Source organism: Loxodonta africana, chromosome 3 (genome assembly GCF_030014295.1).
Source record: "Loxodonta africana isolate mLoxAfr1 chromosome 3, mLoxAfr1.hap2, whole genome shotgun sequence".
Classification (NCBI taxonomy): Eukaryota; Metazoa; Chordata; class Mammalia; order Proboscidea; family Elephantidae; genus Loxodonta; species Loxodonta africana.
This window is the reverse complement of record NC_087344.1, coordinates 149,371,480-149,395,307: the sequence shown is the minus strand read 5'-3', so window position 1 is coordinate 149,395,307 and position 23,828 is coordinate 149,371,480. Positions and strand designations below refer to the sequence as shown.

At 44.3% G+C, this 23,828-nt stretch overlaps 4 non-coding genes across 4 annotated transcripts; 2 read left to right on the top strand and 2 right to left on the bottom strand.

The window, feature by feature from the left end:
• Positions 1 to 8,790: 8,790 nt before the first annotated feature.
• On the bottom strand, positions 8,791 to 8,862 carry TRNAH-GUG (transfer RNA histidin (anticodon GUG)). The gene has a single exon. It is a non-coding gene; the product is annotated as a tRNA-His (tRNA).
• Positions 8,863 to 9,523: 661 nt separating this feature from the next.
• On the top strand, positions 9,524 to 9,597 carry TRNAN-GUU (transfer RNA asparagine (anticodon GUU)). The gene has a single exon. It is a non-coding gene; the product is annotated as a tRNA-Asn (tRNA).
• A 1,358-nt stretch (positions 9,598 to 10,955) lies between these two features.
• On the bottom strand, positions 10,956 to 11,028 carry TRNAV-CAC (transfer RNA valine (anticodon CAC)). The gene has a single exon. It is a non-coding gene; the product is annotated as a tRNA-Val (tRNA).
• Positions 11,029 to 14,740: 3,712 nt separating this feature from the next.
• Positions 14,741 to 14,812, top strand: TRNAE-UUC (transfer RNA glutamic acid (anticodon UUC)). Its single transcript has one exon. It is a non-coding gene; the product is annotated as a tRNA-Glu (tRNA).
• Positions 14,813 to 23,828: the final 9,016 nt, after the last annotated feature.

The following is a 23,828-nucleotide window of genomic DNA, read 5'->3' as shown; positions in this document are numbered from 1 at the left end:
GCCATCGAGTCGATTCCGATTCATGGCTAGACTGTGAGAAAATATATTTCTCTGTTTTAAAGCCGTCCACTTGTGGTATTTCTGTTATGGCAGGACTACATGACTAAGGCAATGCAGAACAGAATTTCAAATTCTCATGGTTCTGATTTTCTGGAACCCCGGAGGCTAGATGAACCCCTGAAACTATTGCCTTCTGATAATCTTTAAAACTTCAATAAAAATATCCCCTGAAGACTTCTTAAAACCAAAAAATAGTTTAGCTTAAGCAGTAAAGAATGTCTGCCTTGAGCATTATGCTCTTTTAAGATATATTTATATGGAATCAAATTGACAACAGCAACTTAAAAGATTAGCTAGGAAACTTGGGAGGCAGTGAGTTAATGTCAATGGGGGAGGAACAACTCAGAAAGGAGGGTTGCACACCTCAAAGAATGCAATCCATGTCACTAAACTGTACATGTAGAAACTGTGGAATTGGTATATGTTTGCTGTTTATATTCTCACTACCAACAACAAAAAATAAATTAAAAAAAAAAATGCAGATTCTAAGACCTCACAGCTATGAAATCACTGGAAGTGGAGCCCAGAAATTTTCTCCCCAAAACACTCTGGTAATTCCAGAGCATGTGAATTAAAGAATCGTGTGGAATTTTGTATAATATATGGTTTGGGGAGCAAAGACCACATTCTTCAACTTACACCTCCATCACTAGAGTGTGACCTTTTTGAAGGCAGAGATTGTAGTGCCATCTTTGTACCCTCAGACCAGAATCTGGCCCAGAACTAGAAAACAAAATAGGAGGGGGGAAAAAAACCACAATTACTTACTTAAAAATAGGTTGCCTTAAAGCCACTAAAAGGACTAAACTATTTACCTGGTTCTCTTTGATGCTGAACATATCACTCTAGCACTATGAGGGCAGGCCTTCATTTCTAGATGCCTCAGGGACCAGCGGTGGCTTTCCTTCCTGCTTGGCTCCAGACAGTTTGCAGGGCTGGAGTGTATGAGTATTTACCTGTCAAATTCTATGAGATTTCCCAGTGATGAGTCCAGGAAGTGTTAGCAAGGCTGCTCTTCTAGGATTTAAAAAGGAAATCTGAGCTAAATAGCATGACTATGTGAAAAATTATGCATGAAAACAGGTAATAAATGGAAATAAGGGAAGATGATAGTAAAAAGAGGGGTGTTCATAAGTGGCTCATGATTCCAGGGAGGATTGTAATCATACCATTTCTAGGAAAGTGCCTTTCAGCCAGGGAACAATACTGTTAGATATCAGTTGTAGACCTGACACTGACTAATGCTGGAAAAACTTACAGACCTTTTTCTATAGAAGAGGGAAACTGGATTCCTGCTGATTGTGGGACTCTCCCGAAAATCTGAAGGAGCAAAAGCAGCCTTGCCTCATGGACCCAGTTCTCTCCTTTGCCCTGAGAATAGGCCCAGAGGAGAGGAATATTGAGAACTGAGCTGATAAAACAAAAACAGAAGTGCAACTCTAGCTCAACCCGAAGATGCTGCAATTAAAGGTCTCAAAACCTAAGGTCGGAATGGACACAGGTTCCTGATTTGAGGAGATCCCTGCACGTTTACCAGGAGAATCCTTTGCCCAAGTTCCGAGACCAGGAAAAAGCAAGTGTGGAGATGAAAGTGTGAACCTGAGTGTAGAGGAAACCATGAATTCCTGACTAATTGGATGTGGGATGAGAAAGACCTGTGTCAAAGAGAACTACAACCATGGTTTGGAATGGACTCCACAGCAAGCATTTGGTTTGGTTATTTTGAGGCATGGGAGGATGGAGTTGGCATTTCAGGCGCAGCAAATTTAGGGGAAAGATCTAGAGTTCAGTTCAGGGTTCCCACTTCTCCCACCCTGAGGCCTGTTGGAAAGCACTTTTGATCCAGACCGTCTCAGTTTCTGCATCGGAGTCCTCTTTGAGTTTGGAGGTAAAGGTCTAGATGCTGGGTGCCTCCCCTCTCACCTCTGGTGACGACCTCACACACTGCCTGGCTGAGGGGCGCCCTCTGCACAAACTGCAGACATTTAAAGTTGTTGTTTTGTTTTTTATCTAAAACAGGTCTGAGGTTCCAGCCGGGACTAGCCAACTCACTCCAAGACTTGAGGGCCTGATGGGCCTCTCCGGTGCCCGCTGGCTGGCCGGCAGAGCAGCTCAGTTTTTAGCCTGTGGACTCCTCCTTTGAGGGGAGCAGGGAGGAAACTGTCTGTGGGGAGTGCAGGGAAGGCAGCACCCGGGAGCCAGGGAAAGCAGGGCAATTCCCGGGTCTTCATGCAAAGGATATAGTCAACCAATTATTATCCTTTATTTTGAATCCTGTCGGTGAAATTATTGTCCTTTATTTTGAATCCTGTCAATGAAAAATTTCGTGCACAGTTGCATCCTTGTTGTGTGAGTACCTACATAATATCCTTGATTTTGCCTCTTGACCCACAAAGCCTAAAATATTTACTGTCTGGTCTGTTACAGAAAAACGTTTGCTGACCTCTGCACTAACAATGGCCAACACTCCACAGGAACGACACCCAGAGAGCTCTTTTGCCCAACCAAGCCTTGACCAGTTTTTCCTGACAACCAATAGATTCCCTTATTTGGTTTGTTTAGTGGTTCCCTTGGGGGCTGGTGTCATCTAGTGTGGTAACATCTTTTTTTTTTTTTTATTGTTGTAAAAATATATACAAAACAACATTTGCCATTTCAACATTTTTCAGGAGTAAAATTTACTGATCTGAATTAGGTTAATCATATGTGCAGCCATCACCCATAATCCTTGCCAAGTCTGTCATCATCATGAAGAGAAAGTCACTGCTTCCTAGATAATGACTTCCCTTTGCCCCCTCTGTCCCACCTCTGGTAACTACTAATAAACTTTAGTCTCTATCCATTCGCCTAGTTTTGTTATTTCATATAAGGGAGATCATACAATATTTGTCTTTTTGTAATTGACTTGTTCCACTCAGCATAATGTTTTCCAGGTTCATTCATGTTGTAGCATGTGTCAGGACTTTCTTTCTCTTTTGGATGAGTAGTATTTCGTTGTATGTATCTACTAAAAAAAAAAAAAAAAAAAATTTTAGTAGATACATACAACGAAATACTACTACATTGTGTTTTTTCATTTATCCATTGACAGACGTCCACGTTGTTTCCACTTTTGACTAATGTGAAGAGTGCTGCAATGAACATTGGTATACATGTGTCTGTTTGCACGTCACAACTTCTAAATCTCTTGGGTATATACCTAGGAGGGGAATAGCTGAGTCACATGATAGGTCCACGTTTAACTTTTGAGGAACGAACATCTTTTTAAAGGTAGGAACACACTCCACTTTATTGTGCCTAAACAAGTCTACTGATTCAAGCAAGTTCCGAAGACTCAAAACTGTGAGAGAGAGATAGAAAAAAAAAAAAAAAAAAACCTCAAAATTTTTCTAAAATATATAGTATGAAAAAAAGATGTTGTATGACACATTTCTTTCTTTTAGGAATCATTGATTAGTATTCTTGGAACCACTGGAAAATCACAGAGGTAGCGTAGGGGCATAAATGAGCTTCTCTAATACAATCTCCTTTTGGTATCTACTCAGAATTTTAGGTGTAACTGTGTGTGTATGTTTTGTAATTTGATATACATTAATACTTCCCATAGACAGTAAATGAACCACTCACACAGACACACACACAAAATGATTTCTTGTGAAGAGGAATAATATACCACTAGGCATTGGGAACTATTTCTTTTGTTTGCTGGAAAATGAAGTAGAGGTAATTATCCGATAATCGTTATAAGAAAATACTCCAGAACATACAGACTTCCAGTCCCTTGTTGAAAAGCTTAATGGAGTGCCCAGCCAAGAAGGGCAATTAAAGGACAGTATTCTGGAATGACAGAACATCACGAATGAAGAAAAGACCCTAAGATCTTCGGGGGGGGGTGGAGCGGGGAAGACTCCATACAAAAATAAGGTGTCAGAAGGTTTTTCAAGTTCTTAATAACATTATTAATGCTGGAAGGTAAATCAAGAAAAACTACTTTGAAGCTAGAATTTTATATGCAACCAAACTGTCAAACACATGTGAGGGTGTATCAGAGACATGTGCTTCTAGTGAAATGAGAGTGAAAAGCAAGAAAGAGGAAGACATGGACTCTAAGAAACAGGAGCTCCAACACCATAGAGGAGGGAAAGGAAGCCCCAGCATGACAGGCATGTAGTTTGTCTAGAGAGCAATCAGAGGAGATGGGTGCAGAAGGGTAGAGATGCCATGTAGGAAGTGTCTGGGAAAAAATTTTAAAAAACTGAGCAGTATGTCAAATGACTATGGTCATGCAGTGGTTAAGAGCTTGCCTGCTAACCAAAAGGTTGGCAGTTTGAATCCACCAGCCGCTCCTTGGAATCCTTTTGGAAAACCTGGTGGCATAGTGCTTAAGAGTTATGCCTGCTAACCAAAAGTTTGAGAGTTCAAATCCTTGGAAACTCTATGGGGCAGTTCTACTGTGTCCTGTAGGGCCGCTATGTGTCAGAATCATCTCAAGGGCAACAGGTTTGTTTTTTTGTTGTTGTTTTATTTGTTTTTTTAATGTGATACTTATTACAGCTTGGGAAATTAAAATAATTCAGGATGTTGAACTAGTCTGGGATACTGACTGGCTCTCTAAAAATGTCAATCCTGGAGGAATTATAGGATTAAAAGGGAAATATTACTTCCAGGAAGTATGGAGAATTGTAAACCTTTTGAGAGACTGCAAAGGAGCCCAGGTGGTGTAATGTGCCAAATCCTAACCAGTAGACCAGTAGGCCGCCAGAGACCCTTAAGTTAAAGTCTTTCTCCCCGATTGTCTGGCAGTAGAGCCCCTTGCACTGAGCTCTGAGAAGTCCGGAGTCTCTCACCTTTCTCGGTGAGGACCTGGCCTGCAGGTATTGTCCTTGGAAGTCATTGCCTCTCTGCTTTCTCCAGAAGGCCCACCAAGTCCACAAGTCCTGGAGGGAGTTGGCCCTCCTGGACTATGCCTTTGCTAGGCAGCAGCCTGTGGGGAGGTGATTGTGGGATCTAGGGCCCTGGATGAGGTTGCGGGTGGGAGGGAGGGGAAGGTGGAAGGAGAGGAGCCCAGGTTGAGAAGGGCCTAGCACTGGCCCTTCCTCTAGCTCAGAAAAAAAAAAAAAAAAAAAATGGCGGCGGAGGGGGTGCCATATATGTAGAAACGAAGATGCCTCAGGTGGAAATCTCTCTGGATCTAGGCCTAGGGTCTGAAATGAACTGCAAATGTCCACCTACAATCTTCTGCAGGGGCAGTTTTTCCTAGTTAGTTGATGGCAACTCCATTCTTCCAATGCTCAGAGCACAAATTTAGAGTTTTTCTTGACAGTAATCTCTTCCTCAGACTCCACATCTAGTTAGTTACGAATTTGCGTTTTCTTGCCGGTGAAGCGTGGATGTTGGTCTACACAATCCTTGTCATTCGTACCCCTGAACTGAGCAAACGACTCTCCTGATAAAGTCCTGGAGGGCCAGGGACAGATGTCAGAGTCCTCCGTGTGGCCTGTGTGGGCGATCTGGAACCGCCACACCCTTCTGGTTCAACCTGCAGAGAAACCTGAGACCGTGCTGTATTGAGTGTATCTGAACCCTGCCAAGCGCACGTGTGTGATGTGCAAGGGTGCATTCGGTGAGTTCTGATTCCCCTGGGGCCCGCTGCTCTTTCTGCTCCTGTAGGGGAAGGACAACTGGCCCCTTTGCCCTGTCCAAAAGAACACCAAAGGAACACCGGGGCAGAAGAGCGGTGAATCCTTTCCTCGGGGGGGTGGGGGTGGGGGAAGGGGCGGGAGACACATCAAGGAAGGAAGGAAAGGGAAAAAAAAAATTGTTATGAAATTTCCTGATCTAAAGCTACTGTGAAGTCAGCGTCCTCTGGAACTGGCCCCTCAGTCGCTGGGGCCGGGGGGGGGGGCGGGGAGGGGGGGACGGATGATCTAGTCCAGTTGTATCCCGGTCTCCTATTTGAAGCAAAGCAGAACAAGGCCAAGCACTGTGTCCTGCTTTCCAGTGAGCAGGCCAGTCCCCGCCTTCCCCAGGGTGGGAGCCCTTGAACTTCTGGTGTGAAGGCAACCTGGTGTAAGCACTGCACCAAGCACAGCAACTGCTGGAGGAAATGGCACGTTCTTCCCAGCCTGTGTTTTTTGTTTGTTTGTTTTTGCTTTTTGTTTAAACTTAAGGTTCAAAGGATGAAAATGTTGAGGCACATGAAATTCGACAGCAACGGAAACTGTGGTCCAGGCCATAAAAGCGCTGAATCAGATTCCTAACCCAGAGCTTGAGTTCTTGAGCACAGATTAGACTAGGCCTCTCTCATTCTCTTTCATTTTTTTCTGGGTTTCTCAGCTACAGAAAAGGAGAGAGAGAATGTCAGAGAGATGGAGGGACGCATGTCCCCTGTAGCTGTCACAAAGCAGATAACTCTTGTGAATGTTTTTGCAATATAGAGAAGATTTCTGGGAGGCCATAGACTCGGTAGTCCACAAGCTTACTGTGATCAGGAGAGGAACTTGAGATGTCAAAGATTCAAAAAGTAAAACAAAAATGGTAAAGCTCCTAGAAGAAAATTTAGGAAAATACATTTACCATCCTGGGGTAAAAAGATTTCTTAGAGAACACAATAAGCCTTATAATAAAAAATGCTTTTCTTAAAGATACATTAAATGTCATTGAAATTAAAAGCTTCTATTCATACACCTAAGAAAGTAAAAGGCAAGCTGTGGACTAGGAGAAAATATTTACCACATGATTATCTGCAAAATGACTCAAATCTTGTATACAGACTTTTAGAGATCAGTAATAAAAAGCCAAGCCAAATAACAGTGCACAAAATATTGAATAAGCTTTCTTCACAAAGGAGGATTTCTAAATGTCCAAAAGGCTTCAGAAAACAAGCTCCACAAAATTACTCATTAGGGAAACACATATTTAAACCATGAAAAGGTACCCTTACAAACCCATCAGAATGGTGCATTTAAAAGGCAGAGAACACCAAGTGTTGACAAGAATGTGGAACAACTACAACCGACTTTGCTGGTGAGAAACCATCGTAGGGGACCATTTGTCAGCTTCTATCAAGGTTAAACTGGCACCTATCCCTTGACCCAGCAACTCCAGTACTTTAAGGGAAATGGATGCACATGTCCACACAAAGACTCAGGCAAGCATACTCATAGGAGCCTTTTTACAATAGCCAAAACTGGAAATAGCCCAAATGTCCATCGACTGTGGTTTACTCACACATTGGAATAACATCAACAATACTACAATGAAGAAGTGATAGACGAACAACATAGACATATCTTGAAAACATAACGCATGGAAGAAAAGAAAGAAAGAGAGTCAGATACAAAAAATGTGCGTTCATTCATGTGCATTTCAAGAATAGGCAAAACTAATCTCTGGTGAGAGACCTCAGAAGAGTGATTAATTAAACGGGGGATGGGATGGGAATTACCTGGAAAGGAGCTCCTTGGACCTCGCTGGTATGATGGAAACTTTCTATAACTTGATTATATTTGTGAAAATTCAGTAATTGTTCACTAAAGATTTGTGTATTATTGTTGTTGTTAGGTGCTGTAGAGACAGCTTTGACTTGTACTGACCCTATGCACAACAGAATGAAACAGTGCCCGGCGCTGCACCATCCTTAAAATCGTTGTTATGCTTGAGCCCATTGTTGCAGCCAGTGTGTCAATCCAACTCATTGAGGGTCTTCCCCCTTTCTGCTGACCCTGTACTCTGCCAAGCATGATGTCCTTCTCCAGACACTGATACTGCCTGATAACATGTCCAAAGTATGTAACACCCAGTCTCGCCATCCTTGCTTCTAAGGAGTATTCTGGTTGTACTTCTTCCAAGACAGATTTATTCGTTCTTCTGGCAGTCCATGGTATATTCAATATTCTTCGCCAACCCCACAATTCAAAGGCATCAATTCTTTTTCAGTCTTCCTTATGCATTGTCCAGCTTTCACATGCATATGACGCGATTGAAAATACCATGGCTTGGGTCAGGCGCACCTTAGTCTTCAAGGTGACATCTTTGCTCTTCAACACTTTAAAGAGGTCCTTTGCAGCAGATTTACCCAGTGCAACGCGTCTTTCGATTTCTTGACTGCTGCTTCCACGGCTGTTGATTGTGGATCCAAGTAAAATGAAATCCTTGACAACGTCAATCTTTTCTCCGTTTATCATGATGTTGCTCATTGGTCCAGTTGTGAGGATTTTTGTATTCTTCATGTTGAGGTGCAATCCATACTGAAGACTGTGGTCTTTGATCTTCATTAATAAGTGATACTAATACACTTCAATAATGTACTGTTAGCATAGAATCTGAGGGACAAGGAGTGAGGGACATGGCCCGCACACGGACTATAGCAGGAAGTTTGGAATTTACTGTATATGCATTAAAAGTTTATTCTGGTTTAGTGTACAAAAGTCCAGCTGATATTTGAAATACCTTTACCAGGAAAACGATTATGACCACATCATCTCAACAGTGGAAGGTACTTGTTAGGCTGAGTGAGAGCCATTTCACCATTTCCCCGGATGTGGGGCGCACGCAAGGTTTCCCTTAGACTTAGCTCCAGCTACGCACACTGTCATGGCTCCTCCCCTTCTGACCTCTAGCTATAAGGCCTGCTGCCTTCTAGGAGCAGATGCGGAGTGATGCTGGTGCGGGAATGAACTGCAAACCAAAAGAAGCGCGCCAGCGAGTGATAAAATTAGCTCCCGTCACTGCCGTGACTCGGATTCGAACCGAGGTTGCTGCGGCCACAACGCAGAGTACTAACCACTATACGATCACGGCGCGCCACAAACCTACTAGCGCTCACCGGTCTTCTTTAAACTTTATTGACATAAAACATTCACACTGTTCCGCTGTTTTTTTCTTGAACAGCCACAGGTGCTCTGCTTTTCTCTCAGTTCTTGCTGTCTCTCAGCTCCTCCCTTCCCATTGTGCTACAGGATAGAAACCTTTCTCTCCTACCCAGCACCTGGCCCTAGTCTCTGCACCTGCCTCCTGGAGGTCTCGTTCTCGCCCACGCCTCTCTGCTTTCCTTCGCCCCTCTTCACCTCTCCCCTTTCCGCACTTACTTTCCGCGCTCCGGCCCCACCGACCGCAACCGAGGCGAGCGGGGGCTTCCACCGCGCGGACGGGGAGGCGAAGGCGGAGCAGCCGTGTCGTGGACCTCATTGGGCTCAGGCAGCGGTTGTAGACCCGGGGGTCTCCGGGGATCGCAGGCATCTGAGGCGGACGAGGAGCAAGGAGGGGCGAAGGCCATTCGGCTGCCCTCCTAGCTTCAGACACACCCAACGCACAGATTTTAACGCGATGAACAACACGATTTGTCACCCCAACCTGCCGGATTTTCCGAGGGTTTGTGCAGGTCGTACTGCAGAAAGCCGCTGGCACCGTCCAGTGGTTCAAAGGCGTTCACTCCCTGTACAAACAGGTGGGGTTACCTGTGGTCTCTGTGGCGCAATCGGTCAGCGCGTTCGGCTGTTAACCGAAAGGTTGGTGGTTCGAGCCCACCCAGGGACGGTTCCTAGGTTTTACAAGTGTTAAGATGTTCCCAGCGTTTCTACTCCATAAATCTTACTAGGAAAAGGCAGAGAGACCTTTGCTTGGAAACTAAGAACTCGGAAATGACTGAAAGAATCATGGGAGCTGTGTTTGACTAAAAAGTTCCCCCCGCCTCCACACACACATTATTTATTTGTACTGTTATTTATTTAAGCCCCGGTGGGGTAGTGTTTGGAAACCCTGGTGGCGTAGTGGTTAAGTGCTACGGCTGCTCACCAAAGGCTCGGCAGTTCGAATCCGCCAGGCGCTCCTTGCAAACTCTATGGGGCAACTCTACTCTGCCCTATAGGGTCGATATGAGTCGGAATCGACTTGATGGCACTGGGTTTTTGGTTTGGGTTGGTGTACTGGTTAAGTGCTACGGCTGCTGACCAAAGGGTCAGTTTGAATCCACCAGGCGCTCCTTGGAAACCCTGTGGGGCAGTTCTACTGTGTTCTATAGGGTCGCTATGAGTTGGAATCGACTCGATAGCAACGGGTTTGGTTTTAGTATTATTTATTTAACCCTTGCCATATACTTTGGAAATTAAGTTGGTTCTATGGTTTTATAATTACAAATGAAGTTGTAATCACCATTAGTTATCTAGCTATCTATTTATAATCCCTCGTTCTGTTTCTTTCGCAACCCTCACTAAGACACTCCCATTAATTTGAGAAATCCCAGGTCAATGGCAGTGGTTCCCACCGTCCTTCATAAAATCACCACCACAGAATGCTTTGGGGATGCAAGGACAGGTCCCTTAAAAGTATTTCTCACAAACTTGTTAAAGGTAATGTCTTCCTGACTGTACCTGGGGCTGTAGATGTTGGTGAATGAACATGTCCTACGTGATAAATTTCCTGTAGCTTTCTAATCCCCCTAAGGCTTTCTGTATTTTCCTCTACAATAAATGCATCAAAGACGCTCTGGCATTTCAACTTCATTTACTGTAGGCCACGTTTGGGTGCAAGTTTTCAGTCAACTGCTTCAAGTGAACAATTTAGAATTGCTGGCAGCTGCTCAAAACACAGTGGCTCCAGAATTTCTATCTAGTGCACCTATGTCAATAAGTAAACCTAGCTGTATCCAACATTATGTTCCTTCCGCCCTGCTTCTACCCCCTTAGGATCCATTTCCATAGATACACCCCAGGATTTAGGTTCATATAAAGTGGCATCAATCTTGCAGTACTTCTGGTTGTATTGCACCTTCCTAGGGGTCATCGCAGTTTGTGCATTTCCCTCTGGGACTTTCTGGGACTCGAGTCTGATTCTAGATCTTAAAAAAAAAAGCAATGAGAAAAAGTAGCAATCCGCTCTGAGGAGTAAAGAGCAACTGTTTCCGCCCGGTTTCGAACCGGGGACCTTTCGCGTGTGAGGCGAACGTGATAACCACTACACTACGGAAACACCCCTGAAATCTTTATGCTGCTCTTCTTTAACTTTTGTGGCTTTCAATGGACGAAATTCAATCCCATTTCGAAATTCGACTGGCAGCAGCAAAGTCCTGGAAAGGGCCTCAGTAAGAACTGAGCGAACCAAGGCTCACTGCATGTGCCTTGACTGGTCATTTCTCTCAAGGCTTAGCTTTAATACCTCTTTGTTATCTCTTTCTGTTGTTTCTGTCACTTTCGTTTGCTTTTGGTGTGAGAACTCAAAGCCAATGTGTGGGGCCCCACGGTCCCTGTTTCGAGGGTAGGCGAGGAACCCTAAGCAAGAGAATATCGGGAGGCTCAGTCTCCTTTGTCTGAAGAGCTTGCTCGGTGCTTCCTGAGGCCTTTTCTTCTTCAGTGTCAGCCTGTGGAAAATGCTCAGGTGATAGAAGAGAACAAGGAGCACCTTTAGAACTCCCCGGAACTAAAACTAACAAAAAGCATGACTCTTTTGGTGCCCCGCCTCCCAAGAACCAGATGAGAATTGTGTCCTGGTCTCCCATCTGACTTAGAGCAGAGAAATGAGGTCTGGCTCAAGATGCTGAGCAACTGGAAGTCTTCCTGCCATGTTTTTTTCTTCTTCTCCTTACAAGGCTATTGGCGAACACTTGTCTTTCCGCAAAAGAAAACCTGTTTTCGCCCGGTTTCTAAACAGGGACCTTTCGCGCATAAGGCGAATGTGATAAGCACGACACTACGGAAAACACGTAAGTGAGCTAACCTAAGAATTTATCCATGAAAATTGTACGACTTGCAGTTTTCAAGTACTTTGGCTTCCAGGACACGAAATTCAACTACATTTGAAATTCGACTGCCAGCAGCAAAGTGCTGGAGAAAGCCCTCGGGAAAAGCACCAACAATCCCTTCAGGCAAAGGAGTCTGCGGCTTCAGTCAGGACATAATGTAGTTTTCTGCGCCTATCCGTTAAGCTAGGACTTGGAGGAGGGCCCTCCCCCGAGCTTCGAGATCCCGCAGCTCACTAGAGTTTCCATTTTCAGAACTAAGCTCCTCTCGGGCTCTCCAGCTCCCCACAGCCCAGGAGCTGTGAACACAGTCACCCCGGGGCTTCGGACCAGCGCCTCGGTGGCCCCTTTAACGGCGCTGGTGCTCTTGACAAATGATCCGTGTTTCCATGAAAAGATGTGCAATGTCATTACTCGTTATTCATTCCCCCACTTGCCCGTAGTTGCCATGGAGTTGGTTAGGACTCAGGGCGACCACATGAGTGGAGTACAGAACTGCCCCATAGGGTTTCAAGGCTGTAATTTGGTGCTGCAGTGGTTAAAGCGCTTGGCTGCTAACTGAAAGGTCAGCAATTCGAATCCAGGAGCCGCTGGGCGGGAGAAAGATGTGGCAGCCTGCTTCTGTAAAGATCACAGCCTTGGAAACCCTATGGGGCAGTTCTACTCTGTACTATAGGGTCGCTATTAGTCAGAATCGACTCAATGGCAACGGCTTCGAGTTTCGGATCTTTCAGAAGCAGATCGCCAGACTTATCTTCCTAGGTGCCTCTGCATGGGTTCCAACCACAAACCTTTCCGTTAGTAGCCGAGTGCTCAACGGTTGGGCAGAAAACCAGAAAACAAGCATTGCTGAGGATGTGGAAAACTGGAACCCGCACCCATTGCTGGTGAGATTGTAAAATGGTACAGCCTCTGGAAATCTGTTTGGCAGTTCCTCAAGAGTTAACCATAGAATTCCCAAATGACCCAAAACCTCCAATACTAGGTATATACCCCCCAAAATTGAAAGCAAGAATGCAAACATATATTTGTACACCAGTGTTCACTGTAGCATTATTCACATTACCCAAAAGGTGTAAACAACCCAAGTGTCCATCAGCAGATGAATGGATGAACAAAATGTGGCATATCCATACAATGGAATATTATTCAGCCATAAACAGGAAGTTGTGATACATGTTAAGACATGGAAGAACCTAGAAAAATTATGCTGTATGAAAGAAACCGGATGCAAAAGGACAAATATTATATGATTCCACTTACTTGGAATCTCTAAAACAGCAAATGCATAGAGACCAAAGTTTATTAGTGGTTACCAGGGGCGGGTGGGAGGGAAAAGGCAGGAAAGATTGCTTAGGGGCACTGAATTTCTGCTAAGGATGTGGAAAAAGTTTGGAAACGGATAGTGGTGATGGTTCCGCAACATGGTGAACGTAATTACTGTCACTGAATTGTGCACATAAAGTGGTTGAAATGGCAAGTGTTTTGTTATCTATCTACGCACACACTCAAAATGATCCACATGTCCGGTCCACCCAGGAACACCAGAACCCTCCCTCCAGGCCCTACCCTGCACTTACCCTGGGGCCTGACCTGCGCTCTTTCCTCAGAAGCCCTTTTGCCTCAGCTCCTCCCCTCTGTCCCCTCTCTGACACTTGTGGAGTCTCTTGTTCTGTCCCACTCAATTTCAGTCCACTACTTTAATCACACCTTCATGTTTTAGCCGTACCTTAGCAAAGGCTGAAACGTGTCTTAGAGCACTTGGCTCTTTGAAAATATCTAACAGGCAACACAGGCCAAGCCAGCCTTGAAGACCTGCACTGGATTCTTTACAGAGGCAGAGAACAGCGGGCTACTGGAGAACCACAAACTCACCGCGTGCGCCCCCGCATATCGCACACCTGGGCGGAGCCCAGTTCAAGAAACGGAAAAAAAGCGCTTTCTGAAGCTTCTCTGCAGACAGAACCCGAAGGGAGTTGGTTTCTTGACCCGGAGAGGCCAGTCGAGCGGAGGGGTCTCAGGCATGTCCCCAACTTCCCAAGACAGGCCAGGAACAGGCTGATTTTGAGGGACAGAGCCAAATAAAAGGGGCAAAGGCAGCCCAACCCCACGCCTTGAAATTAAGGGTCTTTTTATTTTACCTGTATAGACCAACGACCACATTTGACGGACAAAAAACCAAAAGGTCTATTGCGGTCGAGTCTATGCCGACTCATAGCGAGCAGGGTAGTACAGCCCCAAAGGTTTTCCAAAGAGCAGCTGGTGGATTCCAACTACCGACTCTTGACATAGCAGCCTGAGCTCTCAACCACTGTACTACCATGGAGAACACGAAAATCCCCTAATAATTAGATGTGCAGTGTGAGGAAAAACCTGCGCCAAGGAGAACTCGCACTTTTTGCTTGAGCATATGGAAGGGTGGAGTTGCCATCAACAAAGATGGGAAAACGGCAGGGGCAGCGGAGTTTCGGGGGAAAATCCGGAGTTCAATACGCGATCCCGGGGTCCTGGTTCAAAGAGTTATTCCTCCAGGCTGTCTCCGTTTCTGCATCCCTCTGAACCCTTGTTGATGTTGGAGTTAGTTCTTGGGCGCTCGTGCTCGGCCCTCTTCCCACCCTGGGCGCCTCCTCCCTGCAGGCTCGTCCCCTACGCTAGACCCCGGCCACCGTGTCTCCGCACGCTGCCGCCTAGCAACCGCGCATCTCTAGGTCAGGTCTGAGGTGCGGCGGGGAAGAGCCACCTCGCTCCGAAACTTGCGGAGACCTGACAACGCTCGGCGTGTTGCAGGCTGGCTGGCGTTTTTGAGAAGACAAGGATGAAACGGCCTTGGGGGATGATCGCTGGAGGAGAGGGCAGCATCCGACGAGGTAGGCGTCCTGGCTTCGCCGACTTTGGTGCGCAGAGATGTGCTATCTGGAGGCGGGATATTACACCTGTGCTGGCAGGTCCCTGGTGGTCTAGTGGCTAGGATTCGGCGCTTTCACCGCCGCGGCCCGGGTTCGATTCCCGGTCAGGGAAAGCTGTTTTGGGCCACCAGGAACCGCCACCGTTCCTGTGGTCCTCATCTTAGAAACCTAACCTTTCGCTTTCAGAATGTTTATCTTCAGAGAACAAACTAGTACCTAGGACAAGGGCTCCAAATCTCCTTTTTCAAAACAATTTCAAACATAAAAAAAAAAATGAAGGAGTAGTGGCTTTATATATTCTTCACGCATTTACCAATAAACATTTTCCATATTAGCTCTGTCCATCTCTCCATATGTATGTATTTTCTACCCCATTTCAGAGTAACTTGCAGATATCTCAGGATCCTTTGGTTACTCCTTTCCTTTGGCAATACCCCTCTAAGCCAGCCTCTTGGGGACTTTTCCTCTTTAGCCTCTCAAAGAGGTCCCTCTTGCTCCTTCAGCTTAAACTCTCAGGTGTGACCTGGAACCCCTCCAGGAATTACAAAGATTCCAATCACTGGGAAAATCTCAGGTGTTTAGAGATTATCTCTCAGGAACCAGGGAAAAAGTCCAAATCCTTTGAGTAAAAATTAATCGTACACTCCACAGACATGCTCATTTGCCCTTACTTTTATCCCCTGGAAAGATCCAGCAGGGACACTACCTTCAATAAGACTGTGAGAAATAGATCCTACAGAACTGTTTTCACATCCTCAAAGAACTCTGTGGCGGCCATTTTATGAAGGACAGTGGGAACTGCTACCATGGAACTGGGATCATTGAAATGAATGGGGATGATGGGAAGATGGGATTGGAAGGGTCAAGTCACAACATTTAAGCCTAAAAGACAAGGTGACCTCAGTTACTACATTGAGTACAGAGCTGAAGCAGTAATCAGAATGGTCTGTCCCTCAAAGCTCTTTGGCATTAGCTCCTTGGTCAGTGTCTCTAGAATTGCAATAGATGGGCAACTTATTAAAGTCTTACTTGATTTGCATAAGCAGAAACACAGTAGGTCTGGTGAACATAGTCTGACTTGAATCACAGCAATAGACAGTCACGGACCCTCAACAAATTCACAAGCACAGAGCTCTTTGAACGAAAGAGAGGTAGATCCCCTCAAGGAAGAACTGTTTATACAGTCAAAAATCAATTATCTTAGGGTTTTACCTAAATGGCGTATTCCCACCAAAGTTATCTGAGTAGAATGACCTCTTAGTAAATATTATTTTACAGCAGAATATTTGGAATTTACATCATAATAGTATAAGTATTGAGATGTATCATTAGTTCATTTTCATAATCAAAAAATATTTTAGAAGGATTGTCATCAGGGTTGATCATCAGTGAAACCAGAATGAGGCAAGTTTAGAATGTGAACATCTATTTCACTTTGACTATCATGAGATTTACCTTTCTTAGGAAGCAAAAGTAGAGTAGATTAATGTATATTTAAACAGGACTTAACATTTTTAGAGAAGTAGATAAAATTATTTATAGGTTGTTTTAGTCACCAGTTGGGAAAATTATTAAGGTAATCACTGGGCTGGTAATGTGTGGTGGTTAAGGTTGTGTGTCAACTTGGCTGGACCGTGATTCTCAGTTGTTTGGCAGTTTTGTAATGATGTTTTTTGGCAGTTATACAATGACGTAGTCATCCTGCATGATGTGATTTGACATGATAAGCCAATCAGTTGTTAAGGGGATTTTCTTGGGGTGTGGCCTACATCCAATATATGTATAGATGTTTTGGCAAACCTTGCTTGCTTGCTCTGGATTGTGTATCCAGCTGGTCTTCATCTGACCTCCAGTTCTCCGGACTTTAGCCAGCAGCCTGCCACCTTACCTGCCAATCTTGGGTTCATGAGCCCTTGCAGGTACCTGAGCCTAGAGAAACCTCCAGCCTGATGTCTGACCCATGGACTTGGGACTTGCTATCCTCTACAACCATGTGAGCAATTTCCTTGAGATAAAGTTCTCTCTCTATACCTATATATAGCTATATATGTGTATACACACACACACAGTTATATATACATACACTCACATACCCATACACATGCTTCACTGGTTTTGCTTCTCTTGAGTATCCGGCCTAAGACATTTGGTGCTGAGAGTGGTTCCAGAGGAACAGAATCATAAGGACGAGTTTTCTAAATTGGTTCTCAAGTCTGACTAGTCTTAGAAGTGCTGATGACTCTACCTCCAGTAGTAAAGAGGTTGCTGCTAATCCATGGCATGAGGTGGCAATTTTAATATGCCAAGTATCAACAGAAATAGATCACATATTGGTGAGAAGCAAGGCTCTGGGTGATAACATGTTTCAAAATTTTCCACAGTTTTGTCAGAATGAGAAGTAAGGCAGCTGGTTGGTTAGTCCTACTTTCATTAGAAAAAGTGTTGAGAGAAATGAGCTAAGGGCTTCAGAGTTACAGTTCAAGCATCATATAAAACACCTTAAAGTTGCAACTTGCTTCCTGAAAGAAAGCCTTATTTCTACTAGTGACAGAGCTGATATTGCTGAAAATCTAACACGGAGTCTTATTGTAAGATTGGCTCAATTACAATGCCAATGAATTCCCAACCTCGAATGGTGTCTGAAGTTTAAGTGAGGGCATTGATTGAGAAGAAATGGGACCCCGAAACTTGGAATGGGAACATATGCACAGATAATCAGGGAGCTGGGAACACTGAGGGTCTAAATTCTGTTGAATCATTGCTGCCAGCAGAATTAGCACCCTTATTCCCATCTGAAGAGATCACTCCATCTTGCTCTGCTAAGCCACCAAACCAAAAAAACAAAAACAAAAACCCATTGCCATCTCATAGGAGTCAATTTCAACTCATAGTGACCACATAGGACAGAATAGAACTACTGCATATGGCTTCCAAGGAGCAACTGGTGGATTTGAACTACCAGATTTTTGGTTAGCAGCCAAACTCTTACCCACTACGGCACCCGGGGTTTTAGTGAAGCTGCCGCCCTCCAGTAAAACCATTATATCTTTTACCCACACCTGATGAGATTAACCCAACTGTGTCTGAAGAGTCTTTGTCCGAGATATCACCTGAGGTGGCATCTCATACCTTGCCTGAGGGATCACCTGAGGTAGATGCCTTCAAGACATTGCAGAATATTCACAGGAGTCACCCCCACTACCCATTTTTGCTTCTAGCTCTATAACTAGACCTAAGTCCCAGAGAACCCCAAAAGGTGAAGTACAAAGTGTGACCCAGGAGGAGGCACGCCACACTCCAAAAGAACTGCTTGACTTTCCTAATATGTGCAAACAGAAATGGGGAATATGTGTGAGAATGGCTATTAAGGGTGTGGGATAATGGTGCAAGGAACATAAAGATGGATCATTTGGAGTTTATTGACATGAGCCCACTAAGCACAGATTCTTCATTCAGTGTTTCAGCTCAAGAGGTTAGGAAAAGATCTAATAGTTTATATGGTTGGGTCGATGAAGTATGGATTATGTGGTGGCCTACAGTAAATCAAGTTGAGGTACAATATCTACCCTGGTACACTATAGAAGAATGTATTCAAAGGTTTAGGGAAACTGTCATGTTAGAGAGGATTTATCAGATTAGACCCACATGCCCACACATGGAGTGCCAGAGGACACACCATTTACCACAACAGTGAGAAACAAATTTGTGAAGGGAGTCATAGCATCCTTGAAGACTGCTGTGATTGCCCTTTTATGTGAGTAAGGTTTGACAGTGAGAACTGCATTAAATTGAATTAGAACACCTAACTGTAGTTAGGCTGATTGGACCCTGTGGTGTTAAGGGCCAAGTGGTGGCACTCAACTGACAAAGACAAGGTGGGAGTGATTAGTGGTTACCACAATAGACAGTGGAGTCAAAGCAGTAATCAGAATAGTCTAACTTGTACGGACTTATGGTGTTGGCTAATGAGTCATAGTGTCCTAGGAGTGAAATAGACAGGAAATCTACTAAATATTTACTTGATCTCTACAAACAGAAGAATTCTAGATCATATGAATGGCAGTCTAACTCAAATCACTGGAATAGAGAGTTGCAGGCCCTCAATCAATTCCTAGCCTAGAGCCAGTTTACAGACCCACAGCCCCTTGAATGAAGGGGAAGCCAGGTCCCCTTGAGGAAAGACCCCCTACTCTGCCAAACATTTATGCTGTTAAATTTCTCCAAGCCTTCCCCAAGGTGATCTATAGCTTTTTATGAGAGTGACTTTTCACTGGGGAAAAGGGAATAATCAGAATTTTGGGGCAATACTGGATACTGACTCCAAACTGACACAATTCCAGGAGACCCAAAACATCACTGTGGCCCATCAGTCAGAGTAGGGGCATTTGAAGGTGAGATTCTTATTGCACTGTCAGCTCAGATTCTTCTCACAGTGGGTCCCCAAACCCATCCTGTAGTGATTTCCCCAATTCCAAAATGCATAATCAGAATAGATTTACTCAGCAACAGGCAGAACCCACACATTGGATTCCTGACAAGTGGAATAGGGGCTATCAGGGTACAAAAAGCCAAGTTGAAGCCATTAGAACTGCCCCTATCTAGGAAAATAGTAAACCAAACACAATTCTTGGAGGAATAGCAGAGAGTACTGCTACCATCAAGGGCTTCAAGAATGCAGGTGTGGTGATTCCCACCACATCCCCATTCAACTCGCCTGGGTGGGCCTGTGCAAAAAACATGGATCTTGTAGAATGACAGTGGACTACTGAAAACATAACCAAGTGGTGACTCTAATTGCAGCTGCCGTTCCAGATGCGGTTTCATTGCTTGAGCAAATTAATATAAGTCCTGGTACCTGGTATGCAGCTATTGATCTGACTGATGCTGTTTTCCCATCTTCAGTTTTGAAGAAACACCAGAAGCAGCTTTGCTTCACTGGAAAGGCCAGCAATACATCTCCACTGTCCTACCTCAGCGATATATCAACTCTCCATCCCTATGTCTTAATTTAGACCTCAGGGACCTTGATTGCCTTTCCACAGGCCATCACATAGGCCCATTACGTTGATGACCCTAGGCTAATTGGACCTAGGAAGGAAGAAGTGTCAATGACTCTGGACTTACTGGTAAACAACTGGGTGCTAGAAGGTGGGAAATAAATCCCACAAAAATTCAGGCGCCTTCCACCTCAGTGAAATTTCTAGGAGTTCAGTGCTTTGGGGCAGTGGTGTGGCTCAGGCAGGAAGAACCATCCTTGTCAGTAGTCCCTGGTTATCTCCTGGCATTCATTGGTCTGTGAGGAAACCTTACATGTTGTCTACCTCCTATGCTTGACTGTCTCTGCATGTCTCTTCTCTTTTATGAAAGAGCACTCAGAAGGGATTAGGACTAGGACCCACCCTTCTCTGGTATTACTTTACTGATACTCTCTTCCAAAAGGGGGAGAAAGATGTGGCAGTCAGCTTCTACTCTATCCTATAGGGCCAAAATTGAGTCCACTCACAGTGGATTTATTTTCAATGAAAAACCCTATTACCCCAAAAAAGGTCACATTCACAGGTACAGGGGTTAGGACTTTGATATTTCCCGTCTTGGGACACAATTCAATCTCTAACACTAGAAAAAAAAAAAAAAAAAACACTAGAGGGAGAGAGAATTCCATGGCTCATGCTCGTCTTAATGTCGGTAAAAACTCCTGTCTGTTTTCACAGCCTGAAGTCCTGAAACAAGTTCTAGTTGACAGGAAAGCATTTCCTCCCAGGCTCTTAGTGCCCCCATCAGTTTTATCTGATTTTTCGTCAAATATATTGGTGCCAAGAGTTTTATCTTTGGTACCACTAATTCTCATTTCCATTTCCTCAATTCTGCTCCTCTGACTTTCTATTGAGTTGCCTAATTCTGTAATTTTACTGTTAATCTTCTGAATTTCTGATTGCTGTCTCTTTCTGGATTTTTACAGCCTATTAAGCTTGTCATTATGCTCTTCAATAACCATCTTAATTTCCTGGACTGCATTATCTGTGTGATCCCTGGCTTTTTCTGCATTTTGCCTGGTCTCCTTCCTGATCTCTTGAAGACTTCTGTATATTAATCTTTTGTATTCTACCTCTGGTAATTCCAGGAATATATCTTTATCCAGAAGATTCCTGGATTCTTTGTTTGGGGAGCTTATTGAAGTGATCATGGACTGCTTCTTTATGTGATTTGATATTGAGTGTTGTTTCTGAGCCATCTATAAGTTATTATATTAATTTATTTTATGTTATTGTGTTGTGTCCTAGCTTCTTGCTTTGTTTTCTTTTGATAGGTCCAAATAGGCTGCTTGAGTGAGCTAGCTTGATTATTGGTGCATTTGAATCTCTAACGTCCTGTCACCAGATGGCTAGAGCTGTTACCACGTATGTGAGCCTAGGAGTTCGTTCATTTTTCTTTTATGGATTCAGCTGAGGGCCAGGTAGTTGGTCACCAAGCGTGTGGTGCAGGCTCTAACCTACGATCTTAGAGGAGCAGGGGTGATTAGTGTAGGCACAGGTATCTGGTTGCAGCAGGGGGTCACACTCTGAGCAAGGCAGGGGGCTGACAACTGTCCCTCAAGTGTCTGTGAGAAAAGTGCATCCCAGTTCCCTAGAGCTCACAGGTGGGTGGGCTTTGCAGCTGGACAATGGGCACCCAGTGCTTTTGGCTGTAAGGACTGGGAGGCACCACTTATCCTTGGACTCCTGTCATGGGTGGCTAGGTGGTATGGGTGGAGCCACCAGTCCTCAGGCACCTGATATGGGTAGGTGAGGACCCTACTTAATAGGCAGAGCGGTGTCAAATGTCAAAAACCTGTCTGCAGCACAGCTAAAACAGTTGAAGTCAGACCTCAGGCACGTACACTGTTGCACTGCCCCAACAAGGGCCTAAGCTGTTGAAATGGCCCCCACAGGTCCATGCAGGGGCGAAACACATTCAAAGTCCATAGACTGCTTGTGCCTGGATAGAAGTTGCTTCTGCCCTGAGTTCCCAGCTTAGGGGAACTGGCAGATTATTTTTCCCCCATTTGTTCATTTGTTCCTTCTCCAAGGCTGGGAGAATGGCTCAGGTTGCACAGTAGGACCTATTTCAGGCCCAGGGAAATTGACCACCACTGAAGCCAGCTCGAGGGCTGGGGTAGAGGGTGGAGGGATCAGATAAATGGGAAACACTTTTTTCAAACAGGGTGGGGCTTTTTTGTTTGTTTTTTTAATTTTTATTGTGCTTTAAGTGAAAGTTTACAAATCAGGTCAGTCTCTCATACAAAAATTTACAGACACCTTGCTGTATACTCCTAGTTGCTCTCCCCCTAATGAGACAGCACACTCTTTCCACTCTCTATTTTCGTGTCCATTCGGCCAGCTTCTGACCCCCTCTGCCCTCTCATCTCCCGTCCAGACAGGAGCTGCCCACATAGTCTCATGTGTGTACTTGATCCAAGAAGCTCACTCCTCATCAGCATCATTTTCTATCCCATAGTGCAATCCAATCCCTGCCTGAAGAGTTGGCTTTGGGGGTGGTTCCTCTCTTGGGCTGTTAGAAAGTCTGGGGACCATGACCTCCAGGGTCTTCTAGTCTCAGTCTGGTCTTTTTATGAGAATTTGAGGTCTGCATCCCACTGCTGTTCTGCTCCCTCAGGGCTTCTCTGTGGTGTTCCCTGTCAGGGCAGTCATCGGTTGTGGCCGGGCCCCATCTAGTTCCTCTAGTCTCAGGCTGATGTAGTTTCTGGTTTATGTGGCTCTTTCTGTCTCTGGGGCTCATAATACCTTGTGTCTTTGGTATTCTTCATCCTCCTTTGCTCTAGGTGGCCTAAGACCAATTGAAGCATGTTTGATGGCCACGTGCTAGTGTTTAAGACCCTAGACGCCACGCACCAAAGTGGGATGAAGACTGTTTTCCTAATAGATTTTATTATGTCAACTGACCTACATTTCCCCTGAAACCATGGTCCCCAAGCCCCCCACCTTCTACGCTGGGCTTCAAAGCATTCCGTTTATTCAGGAAACTGCTTTGGGTTTAATCCAGTTGTGTTGACCCCTCCCGTATTATGTGCTGTCTTTCCCTTCACCTAAAATAGTTCTTGTCTACTATTTCATTAGTGAATACCCCTCTCCCTCGCCAGTCGTAACCATCAAAGATTATTTTCTTCTGTGTTTAAACTATTTCTTGAGTTCTTATAATAGTGGTCTCATACAATATTTGACCTTTTGCAACTGAATAATTTCACTCAGTATAATGCCTTCCAGATTCCTCCACATTATGAATGTTTCATAGATTCATCATTGTTCTTAGGGATGCGTAGTATTCCATTGCATGAATATACCATAATTCATCCATTCATCCGTCGATGAGCATATTGGTTGTTTCCATCTTTTTGCTATTGTAAACAGTGCTGCAGTGAACATGGGTGTGTATATATCTGTTCATGTAAAGGCTCTTATTTCTCTAGGATATATTCCAAGGAGCGTGGTTGCTGGACCGTATGGTAGTTCTATTTCTAGCTTTTTAAGAAAATGCCAAATTGATTTCTGAAGTGGTTGTACCATTTTCCATTCCCACCAACGATGTGTAAGTGTTCAAGTCTCTCCACAACCTCTCCAACATTTATTATTTTGTGTTTTTTGGATTAATGCCAGCCTTGTGGGAGTGAGATGGAATCTCATCAGAGTTTTGATTTGCATTTCTCTAATGGCTAATGATCATGAGCATTTCCTCATATACCTGTTAGCTACCTGAATGTCTTCTTTAGTCAAGTGCCTGTTCATATTCTTTACCCATTTTTTAATTGAGTTATCTGCTTTTTGTAGTTGAGTTTTTGCAGTATCATGTAGATTTTAGAGATCAGACTCTGATAGGAAATGTCATAGGTAAAAGCTTTTTCCCAGTCTGTAGGTAATCCTTTTATACTTTTGATGAAGTCTTTGGATGAGCATAGGTATTTGATTTTTAGGTGTTCCCTGTTACCTAGTTTCTCTTCTGGTGTTTGTGCTTTGTTAGTAATGTTTTGTATACTGTTTATGCTATGTATTAGGACTCCTAGGGTTGTCCGTACTTTTTCTTGATGATCTTTATAGTTTTAGATTTTATATTTAGGTCTTTGATCCATTTTGAGT